Source organism: Sardina pilchardus, chromosome 24 (genome assembly GCF_963854185.1).
Source record: "Sardina pilchardus chromosome 24, fSarPil1.1, whole genome shotgun sequence".
In the NCBI taxonomy this organism is placed as follows: Eukaryota; Metazoa; Chordata; class Actinopteri; order Clupeiformes; family Clupeidae; genus Sardina; species Sardina pilchardus.
In genome coordinates this window covers 19,091,213-19,103,332 of record NC_085017.1, presented here as the reverse complement: position 1 = coordinate 19,103,332, position 12,120 = coordinate 19,091,213, and positions in this window count along the sequence as shown.

The window sequence follows — 12,120 nt, the reverse complement described above, 5'->3', positions numbered from 1 at the left end:
CCAATGAGGGAACTGGAAGTGGTTGAATGGAATTGTGAGGCTCTCCATGCACTGTTGAAAATATAACACTTGATTATAGAACCCCTACTTATACTCCTTATAGACACACATACGCACACACTCACAAATGTCCAATGTCCAACACGTATTTTGGTGGCCTAGATTGTGTTGCCACATCACTGGTATGTAGTAGGCTACATGTCCAACATGAGTCACATAATTAAAGGTGGTTATGGCTGAGGGTGTATGAAAATCATGTCAATTTGTGGCAGTTCAATATTGTTGTTGTGTAAACTTCCCTAATTGGCATCAACATGTGGCAACGTTCTATGCATAATAACATAACATGTCAAAACATTGCTTATATCCTATGTCATACTGTGCAATCAGGCATTCTAGTCACAACATGCTCAGGTAACATTGGCCTGTGGCAGCTTTTCATGATTGGTGAGAGCTGTCTTGCCGGTGTTCCCATGAATATTCTCATCACAAAATTCACGGCATGAGGGATGCACGGGCCCATGACACAGATAGGCAGCCTCCTCACCTTGCCAGTGGTGCCATTATAAATAAATCACTCCATTCATTCATTACCGCCACCACTGCTGACATGGACTTCCTTGTTATCATTCACCATTCAAAAAAACAACTACACGCTCTGTATTCAGATCAGTGTGGCCCTTGGCCGGAATTCCTGACTGGCTAACTGGAGTGGCCTCGTTCAAACCCATCAGCCAGGTGTCAACTGGGCGCAGGACATGCAGCTGTCTACACACGCTGAGGAGAGGGTGGAAGTCCTTCACTCCTGCCTAACGTGATTTAATGGAGCCAGTGTAGCTAGCTCCCTTGATAATCCTCTGAAAAAAAACTGAACTAGCTGACTGGTGATTTAAATGTGCAGATGAATTGGAATCTTTGATTCCACATACTTAGCATGTAAGGAATACGTTATCTCACTCTCTCATGCCCCCATTTAAAACCTCTCTATATAGAACCTTCATGTGAAGGTTTTTTGTGCAACTTAGACATATAAAATGAATTGCCTCAATTTAGTATGATTTTTTTTAAACATCCCTGGCAAAAGTTTATAGAAGACTTCTTTATGAATCTTGCTTTACGATTAATGTCATGAAATAGCGGTAATTTCCTCAAGTCACTGCTCTGGTCAGACTTAAAGCTCAGCCTCTCGATTGATGATGACAGCTAGTGCTTTAGTATATTTCAAAAGACCTGCAGGATATGCACTGATCAAATCGGAAACAGCTTGTTGTGGTATATATAGCTGCAAAATGCCCAATCTACATCATCAGTATAGATTGTGTACATCCTGTGGAAGTGGACATCCTTGAAGTTTAACCTTGATTATGTGTCTTCAGGGTGTTTATGACGTAATCACCATTATCCACCTTTCATTTAATCACCATCTTTAAAGACAGGGCATACACTTGTTGTACAGCCTCTTCAGAATAATGATATCAGAATAACATGAAACACACAGTTTCAATGTACATCGTAGGCTATTATCCAGCATGCACACAAACTAATAGCGATGCTCTTTGTATATGCACTTCAGTGAACTCATTAGGGAACACACCATGAAAGGAAGAGAGCCTTATTCCTTTTCATATTCATTACGGGAATAAATAAAACATAACACCAACGGCAACAAAGGAAGTGCGAACAGAAACACAATACGCAGAGATACAGCATGCCAACGATTTAGCAAGAGGCTGTTTACCGCCACAACAGCAGTACATTTATCTCACAAGCAAACTGAATTCATAACCTCAAACTGTCCTGAGCCAACAGCCATTTGAAATATTGATGAAAATGTGCTACGATATGACAGATGTCATTATATCCCATGTGTGCCTAGGGGAAAATATTTGGTTTGGACTAAGGCTGATCAAATATATTGCATTGCAGTTAAGGCCAGAGTCAAAAATGGTTATAGTTATGGCTATGGTATTTGGCAGACGCTTTTGTCCAAAATTACTTACAGTGAACACCACACAGTTAAAATGATGGTTTCAAATAAAGTATAAAAAGCTTGCATTAAGCATAATTGTTACACACTCTTGGCTCAAAGCATGAGCAACATAATGGCGGTCCACATATAAATATCTATAATTTCAGAATGTTTATTAAAGCAATCAATAAATATCAGTATAGTGAATAGAAAGCAAAATGTAGTGCAATGTATGTCTAGGGCATGAGTCAAACTAAACAAACCGTCGCCGTGGAGCGGAGAGGGAGCTCGTCTGCCCCATGGGGCTGAGCCTTGTCATGGGCAGGTCAATCAGGCCCAACTTCAAACACCTGCGCAGCTTCAGCCACACAGCCACCTGAACAGACCGACAGACAGAGTTGAGGGGCGGGGCTGGTGCAGAACATAATAATAGGCCATAATAGTAACAATAGTGCAGTATCAATATCAATATAAAGTAAAATTGAAAAAAAATTGAAAATAAATAAGAGTAAGGTGATCAGATTTTTAAGTGAAAGTACCAAAACTATCACAAAAATGCAGAACACATAGGCAACTCATTCCACCAACCAGGAACCACCAACACACTTCTAGGGTGACCAGATGTCCTCTTTTTCCAGGACAAAATGTCCTTTTTTTTAAGACCTAAAAATCGTCCAGGATTTTGTTCTTCTAGCGCCTCAAACGTGTTTACAGCAAATTTGCTTTGTGTTTCTCTCTGTTGTTCACAAATGAATACAAAATAGCCTTTTGAGGCAGTGTTTTCTCTTGTGTCCTCTCTTTCACAAACTAAAAAGAGGACACAATCTGGACTTGACCCCTTTACATTAATTGAGTCAACACAGCAGACGCGTATCTGAGGACTGCAGTGCCTGAGAGGGGATGTAGAGCCGGGTCATACAATTCAAGTAGCAGGATGCAGATCCAGTGAGTGTCCTAGGCCAGACTGAGGGATTTTAAATTAATTCTGGCGGAACCAATGAAGAGTAACTATAGCAGAGGAGTGACTCTCCAGCTCCAAGACCAAACATGCTGCTGCATTCTGAATCAACTGTTATGGTCTCACTAGATTCTGGTAAAAAGCCGGTGATATTTGAGGTCAAGAGCCAATTCATGATTTAACATGTTGACTGGCTTAGCTATCCTTGGGTTATTTCCCACATCCAGAGCCAAGCGTATGCTAGCTCATTTTAAACAGTGAGAAAAGTGCAACGTCTTACGTCTAACCATAGCTAATTTAATATTTGCTGATTTAACACATTTACATGGACAGTTTTTTTTAGGGCTGTCAATCGATTAAAATGTTTAATCTAATTAATTACAATACTCTGTGATTAATTAATCTAAATTAATCGCATATAAAATGTAATCGCAAAATCGCAATGTCAACACTATGTCTTTGCAGTAATGTGATACTTAAGAGTTGACAAACTCCGTTGATATGCAAATTCTGTTTTAATCAACACTTTCTTTTTACGGAGTGATTATTTGCACCCGGGTGTAAATAGTGGAATGGAGGCATTTTCTTATTTGCACCCAAACCGGAAATGCGTGCTATCCAACATAGCGGGACGCGAAATTACGAATCCTACTATGGCCACGCCAAGTCCGCCCTCTGATTGGCTGAGCTCAATGACACTCACGCTGTGCTGGGTTAGGATAGGGTTAAGGTTAGGGTTAGGGGTTGGGTTAAGGTTAGGACGCCAATCAGAGGGCGGCATAGCGCATCATAGGGCGGGACTTGGCGTGGCCATAGTAGGATTCGTAATTTCGCTAGCGGGACCATCTTGGCAGGAGATGGCCTACCTAAATCTAACAAGTTAGGATTATTAAAACTATATTTGAGATGGGAAAGTGGTGCTAAATTTCCACAAACTTTATTCAGTGAACGGGTAAAGCCGTCCGTTTGCAAGCAAAATCAAGAAACACGATCTTTTAGTTTTGTTTACCGTTACCTAGCAACCCCAACAAGTGAGTCAATAATTAGTATTCTCCCCTTCTTCTTCAACGGGGCGCAGTACAGCGGTAAAGTAACCAAGTTACCATGCTCGAGGTGTTGGGTTCGAATCTCAGATGAAAGTTGGTTTTTTTGCCTGCCAAAGTACGCACCATGACTTCTTTTTTCTTAGATGACGTTACCTCGCGGCAAATAAGAGTTTGTGCTTTTTGAACCTGTCAAAGATTGACTGGTTTTATTTCAGTTATGAGTACAGTTAAGTAGAAGTAGGCTTTAGTAGTTGTTAGAAAGGTTGTGTTTTGACTTTGAGCCCCCAACGCTGCCTGGAAGGCGCTTAGGCGTGGGTTAAGGTTAAGGTTAGGTTAAGGTTAGGGTTAAGGTTAGGTTAAGGTTAGGGTTAAGGTTAGGGTTAAGGTTAGGAGTAGGATTAAGTGTTTTTAAGTCAACAGTGGTAGCGCTGCCTGGAAGACAACTCAGAAAACAACTCTTTAAAGTAGCTTGTCTTTGATGAAGCTACCATATGACCACTCATTACCCTAATATCACTTCCAAGTTAAGTAATGGTTACTGACTAGAATGGCTCCGGGTCAAAGGTCATCGATTAATCTGCGTTAATTTTTTAATCAGTTATTTTATCTCAAATTAATTAATCTAAATTAATCAGTTATTTTGACAGCCCTAGTTTTTTTGCCATTCCGAAACAGATTCTGACAGAAAAATCCATGCCGTCTACATGGGGTAGGCTACATTCTATCCCGATCAGGTACTTTTCAGCGCATCTTTGATGGGAATAGCCTTGTTGCCTACTACTTATACTTGGAGATACAACAGTCAATCCGATTGGCATATACTGTTCAGTCAGAATAGGAATGGTCTGCTACTACACCATCTCTTTCATTCGATTAAAATTCTGATCGGGTCAGACATTTTATTTCCGATTGAGCTGTTATTCCGTTTCTAATTGGATTAAAAGTGTCCATATGAACGCTACTACTGTGGGGAAGAGCTAAACGAAAAATAGCCTACTAATGAGCCATCTTTATGCTTCCACACAAGAACTTTACTTGTTAGAAGACATTGCCCTCTGACCTCATTTATTAGAGGGTGTTATTTTTGGCGCACACACACCGAATGGTCAGCACAAGCAGAGTGGTAGTTTGCTGAATTTGACAGCAGGTCAGAGAAAATACATTTAACAGGTCACAGAAAATACATTTAAGTTTGAAATTCAAACCCAGAATAATATTATGATTATGCTTATAGTTCGTAGCAGATGTTTTTGTCCAGTGACTTACATTAAACACACTGACACTGATATTAACAGTTTAAATTAAAGCCATATAGTCTAATAAATCAACATTAATACAAGACTCTAACAGAAAAAAAAAATCAAACAGAAAAATATCAATAAACGCAAACAAACCTCGACCTAGATTCACAGATGAGGCCTGATGATAAGAAGAAAGAGTAGGCCATTTGACCAGTAAGGAGTTACTATGACGACCTCTTACTGTTGATGGAAGGCAGATGGAAGGCGACACTCATCAGAGGATTGCAGTGGGCGAGAGGGGATATAGCGCTGGTTCATGGATAGCAAGGTACAGACTCAGCAAGTGTCCTATAGGCCAGAGTCAGAGTCAGGGACTTGCATTTACAGTAATTCTGTCTGCTATAAAAAGCCCATGAAGAGTAATGTACAGTAACAGGAGTTGCACGTCTTCTTTGGCTGATTACATGTAAACACCAGACCATATTGTAAATCTAAATTATTATGAATAATTATAATTGCTATCAAAATGTGCTTTAATGTGAACATAACGTGTAGGTCAAAGACCACGAGTTGCCACTATAGCCAGTGTCAAGCTCCTGACTCAAAAACAGCACACCGATATGTGTCGCAGAGTAGCTTAAGCAGTAAACATGAGAGGAGAGAAAGACATCAGGCATGAAAGGTCTCCTCAACCGCTTATAGTATAATGGGCATCCATCCCTGCTGTGAACATCATGATTCCTTTTTTATAGTGTGCAGTGCAGTGTGTGTGTGTGTGTGTGTGTGTGTGTGTGTGTGTGTACAATGCTTGTGTGAGTGTGTGTGTGTGTGTGTGTGTGTGTGTGTGTGCAATGCTTGTGTGTGTGTGTGCAATGCCTGTGTGTGAGTGTGCGTGTGCGTGTGCGTGTGCGTGTGCGTGTGTGTGTGTGTGCGTGCGTGCGTGCATGCGTGTGTGTGTGTGTCACACAACACAGTGGGAGTTGAAAGCCCTCCCACGGTGATGATGTGTGTTTATGCAACAGTTGAATGTACAGTGCAATACTGATGCGACAGGGGTATCATCTCCACCAGGCAGAAATGGCAGAGTGCAGCACTGGAGCAGGAGTGCGCGAAGAACCTCATTCCATAACTCTATAAGGTGAGGCCACACTTTGGGGTGTCCTGCGATGACCCCACACATGTCGGTGTCGTAACGGAAGGTAACATCGAGAAGAGGGGAAAAGAAAGACCTTCCGCAAATCTTATTTGGGATGACACCTCTGGTTTCCATGGTGTTGATCATCCGAGGTACAGAGCACATTTAGCAAAAGCATACAGCAAAAACTGTATATGAAATCCCTGATTAATTAAATGATAAAGCAGTAATGTAGAAATGTGCTATGTATACTTTTAGCAGAATTTGCTTCATTATGTCAAAACTCTATGGACAAGCCAAATATAAACACAGCACTTGTGGATAAACAACTCACATTTATGCCAAAACAAAACTTGACAATCCTTTTTGTAAAAAAATAATTCTAGCAACAAAATGATACACACATGCACTATTTGAATTACTCTTTCAAATCAGCAACATCAAACTGATGTGCTTTGCACTGCGGTCTTTTCTAGGCCCTATATCTGTATTGTAATTTTCTCAGACAATCTTTTGTGAAAAAAAAAATACTCCCATAATCAGTTTAGTTACTGTTTTTTGCAATTGCAAAAAGCAAAGTATATATCTGTTCAACATGCACTTAGTTTACTAATGGTTTCTTATGCATTATGGTTTGTATATTGTAGTATTTAGTTATAGTCATTAAGGTATTGATTGAATTGACATTATTGATTTTTATTGTTATTCTCCTTATTACCAACTTTTATATAATTTATTATTAAATTGAACTATTGTATCATTGTTATTTGTATGTCACTATGGACAAAAGTCAACATAGAGGATGAGGGCAACTACAGCTGTGCTGTTAGATGATTTGAAGGTTGTCCTTCTCCACCTATGAGGATAAAGGTCATGTATGTGTGAGTGAAGATCATCGCACCAAGAGGAACACTATCAAATTAAAGTATGTTTTTAATATATCTGAGAGCTACTGGATGTCAATCATTAGAAAGTGATTAAGTGTCTCCCTCTCCCAGGCTCAATAGTTCTTTCTTCAGACATAGAGGATGTAAAGGAGGTTGAGTCTCACCTGCCACACCACCTGTAATCTAACCAACCGCCCTTCATTCGTGTGGAGTAAAGATGGACGTCCTGTAGAGAAGAAGCAGATCATTAACCTGTTGAGGGATACGGTCACAAATATGTGATTAGAATGTTCGGTGAACTGAGAGTTCCGCATTATGATGAGACAATTACCCTCCGAGATTTTCCCCACAGACTGTATACAGAACACTGAAACTATAGATTGTTTGCATTGAATTCTAGAAGGAACTTGGAAAATAATTCACTAAACCAGCTGCAGCTCCATCCAGTCAGTATGAGGATGAGGGCAACTACGCCTGTGCCGTTAGACTATGAGGGTCTCCCATCTCCACCTTGCCGACTCCATCTTATGACATTAAGAGATGTCTTATATTTAAATATTTTTCTTTTGCTGATGATTGATTTGCTGAGGAAATTACTTGTGTAATAGGCCTACTTGTTTTTACAGTTCACTTTAAACCACCCTCTGAAATCTCAAACGGAGATACATAAAGAGTTCATAAATGTGTCATATTGTCACTGAGGAGATTATATATCTCAGCTCGCAATCAGTCACAATCTTCAGTCAGGGAAAGGTTTTCCATGTGATGTTCTTTTATCTGTTTCTCATTTCTCTCTCACAACAGTAGAGGCTTATAGTCCAGTGGAGCCTCATGTTGTAACAGCGGCTCTTGTTTGGAGTGTCTGTGGAGTTGTGGGCCTCCTGTGTGTCGTTTACTGGCTGAGGAGAGGAGATCACATGAAGGAGAGTGTGGTGGGAGAAGTCGACACTACAACAGCATACTGTCCAACAGCATTTCGTTGAAGGATTTGACTTTTTAATTCATGTTTTTTATTAATGTTTTTAATTGCATTAAAGATCACACAAGGGGGAGACAAAGAGGTGAGATGTCTCTTACTGTCATGTACATCAGATGCTCTTCTTTTGTCTGAGTGGTCAGTGTCTGTTTCTGATGATCAGCAATACACGTTCTGAACTCATACAACATCGCTGACTTTGATGACCTATCGGTGAGGTTTTTATTCCCATCAGGATCAGGATGATGTCCAGTACTCCTCCATTAACTTCCTGAGAGGTCTGGCCAGAGAAGAGCTGCTGATCCCCCCCCAGTACTGAGACTGCAGGAGGGGTTGAGGATGATGAGCAGTATGCCACATGCACACCATAGTGAAGAGAAGTCAAGTCAAGTCAAGTCAGTTTATTTGTATAGCGCATTTCACGTGCACATAGTGCAACCCAAAGCACTCCACACGAAAGACGTACACAAAGGACAAAAGATGCCAGACGGAGAAGGGGGGGGGGGGGGGGGTGTAAATATTGCACAGAGTTAAGGTTTGTGTTTCTCTTGTTCTGGCTCTCTTTCCTTTGTGTGTGTGTGTGTGTGTGGTAGGCTTATGTGGATGAGTCTTCATATGCGTCTGCATTTATCTCACGTTTTTGTCCTCCCGCAGGCTGTCTGTGTTGCATCCTGTACGTTGAAGGACATTGAAGGATAATTTCTCTTTTCTCATTTCACTTTTATCAAGACACTCGAGTAGACTGTCAACATCACTTCCATGGCAATTCAAACGTCAACACACTTTATCTGTCTCTCCGATTGACTCGTATGCAAGAATAGAACCATATATTGCATTTCAATATATTAATTTGAATTCCTTTTGATTAAGGCCTCATGGAAAAGGTCACAGTCCATCTTCAAAAGCTTTTACTTTTCGTCACATCAAAAAAAAAAGCCTACAGCAGAGTTATCTCTCTTACACATGTGTGTACACTTTTTCTTTTTCATTCTCTCTCCTATGTCTTACTGTATGTCTTACGTAGTCACGTTCCACCTTCCACAATCATCTCCTCTTTCTTCATATTGCTCTCTCTCGGCGTGTTCTGCAGTGGCGGTAGCCCACTAATTAACTCTGTTGCTGCAGTCAGCGGCGGTGACAACTCCTCCTGTTTGATGTTGTGTGGTGTGAGCACGGCAGATGTACTGTAGGCAGCGCTTCGCATGCAGCAGCCGCTCCGCTTGGTAATTGGACATGGCCAGAGGATGTTAACCCGCGCCCGTAGCAACGCACAGTGCGGCGCCTTGCTCGTCCAGCTCAAAGTTCCGATGGCTGAGTCAGCGCCTCCAAAACACCACCACTTTGTCCTCTGGGAGCATATGGATCAAGCAGGGTCTAGAAGCAAGGATTTCTTTGACAGAACGAGGTAGAGAGATGTAGGGTCTAATCCTGAATTCTCTCAGGTGTGTGTGTGTGTGTGTGTGTGTGTGTGTGTGTGTGTGTGTGTGTGTTGTTGTGTTTGTATGTTTTGTTATTGCTCAGTAGTTGTTTCCATTTGGTCAGTTTGATTCCCACTACATAAGTCACCTAGGAAACAGGCGGCACCAAAAGAATTGACACATTGTGTAAAACCAGGGCCCTTTGACAAGCAATGTGTTTAATCTAGCGCTACATAGAGCACACAATGATCGAGCGTAGCTTTCTTCTCACATAAATTAATTCACTGTCGAATGAACACAAACTTCATTACAGTGATAAGGCTTTTGTACACCACACAATGGCAACACCGACTGTTTAAAAAACAAAACACCACATAATTCCAGCACATAATTGGTCCCAGGAACCAAAACACTTGTTCCTTTCAGGATTATAAATATTAAATAGAGGAATTACTGTTGTTTTCTTTCAGATGAGTGTAGGTGGTTTGGGTTTGTCACAAATAAAGGAAAATAACCATTTTTGAAGAATGAATTTATTTACTGGCTGAAATGCTTCTCGTTATAATGGACCTCTTTATCTTCTAAGCAAACGTCCACAAAGATAGTCTGTCTTGAGGTATAAAATGTCAGATCAGTATTCATGTAATAACTGATGCTGAGATTAAAAACATAAATAAATATATAAAAATCATACACTGTCCTCACCCTCATAAATCCCCTGTAGCGTCTTGAAATGGTTAAAAACTCACCCGCAGTCTCTTACAGTAAGTGGACTAACCAGTGTTCACTTATTGGGCTAACTGATGAACTAGGCTACCGTGCATGAGTCTAGACTATTATTGACTTATTGAAGACCTTGTCATCACAGGGCTACAAGAAACTAAGGGCTGCATCCATTTCTTTCATGACTCACACAAGATGTGTGATCATCCTTGAGTCGATCTAAAACAGCTTTGAGGTTTACATTGATCGTCTGTGTCAATGGCAGTTTCGAAATAGCGACATGCAATAGAATGATTACGCCCCCTGCAGGTGAAAGTTTCCCCCCATGCTGTTCACTGACTGCTGTGAACTGGTACTGATGCTATATCTGTTGGATTTTGATAATATCAGTCTACTTTGAAATGGTTGAACAAATTCATTTCCACTTAGTTCACCATTGTGGTATTTTACTGTAAGTTTAAAAGGCATTCTTCTGAATTGACTATATCACTGTGTGTTACAGTAGGCCTAATACTTGACTAAATCAGAGTTTTAAACAGTAGATTGGCCTTTTGTACATCTATATAAATACAGAATATATTTATCCCCTTGTTTTTTTTACCTATTTCACCAGTCTGTCTAAACTCATTTGTTTGTCTGTCTGTCTATTTCTCCTCTCCACTTACAGTACATTTGTTTCTACATGGCTTGTTACCTAATGGAGTCTGACATCCTCGGTTGCCAGTGTAACGTACTGTAGGGCAGCCTCATTGCATAACAGAGTTCCCCATTAGACTGAGCCCACTTCTATCTCCACGGTGTTTTCATTGGGATGGAGGGGAGCCCATTAGGGCTGCACATTTAGAATAAGCTACTCTGAGGTCAAAGAGCTAAATTTACCGAGCCACGAAACCAATGAGCAAAAAAATCCACATCCTTGTATCAACATAACCTCTGGTTGTTCTAATTAAGGAGTGAATAGCAAGAAGTGTTGACTTTACAGGGGCCTCATTTATAGGCTATGGAAACCTAATGACACTTACATGTATTAACTGTGTTACAGTAAAAGTCCTGTGAAAGTGTAGGTGGCGGACGTTGCTGTCTGTAGCCTACTTCTCATCGTATTTATACTGGAACGGACTGAAGGAAATGATGATGTTGACGCGGAAATACTCGGCCTCCGGGTGAGAGTCCTCGAAGAGTTTGTTCTTCTCCCCCCACACACACTGGCCTACACGGTGCCCTCTGAGGTCAGGCCAGGGAAATGAAAATATACACTGCGGGTGAATGGCTGCTCTGTTCCACTGGTGACCTGCCCTTAATGAGGTGTCAGTCATCTTATATAAACCTGTGAAAGCTCTGGGTGTTTTATCAGATTGATGTGCCATCCAGACCACAATGAGTCTAAGGTCCAGTCTATAGTGAAAAACGATTGATGAAAAGCCCACCTCTGTGTCAGCCATGGTTAGCAATTTGTGTGGAGCCACCCACAATCTACAAAGAGCATGACAAAAATGCAGAACATTTACTGTCATATTAATACTGTTTTTAAATCATGATATCCCATTTCTACCACTGGCCACCATAAGCTTTTAATGTAAATGGTATTGCACCACTTGGTTGCCTTCTACAGCCAAGTAGCCTACATTTCATGTGTGCCAAGTCCCACGTTTCTTTCTAAAACTACAATTTTATAGACATTAGGTTAAGAGCTTCCTTTGACTCATCAAATATGCAAGTCGTGTCTCAAAGCCAAATCAGAGGAAGTGAGTTTGGCAGGAGTGGGGT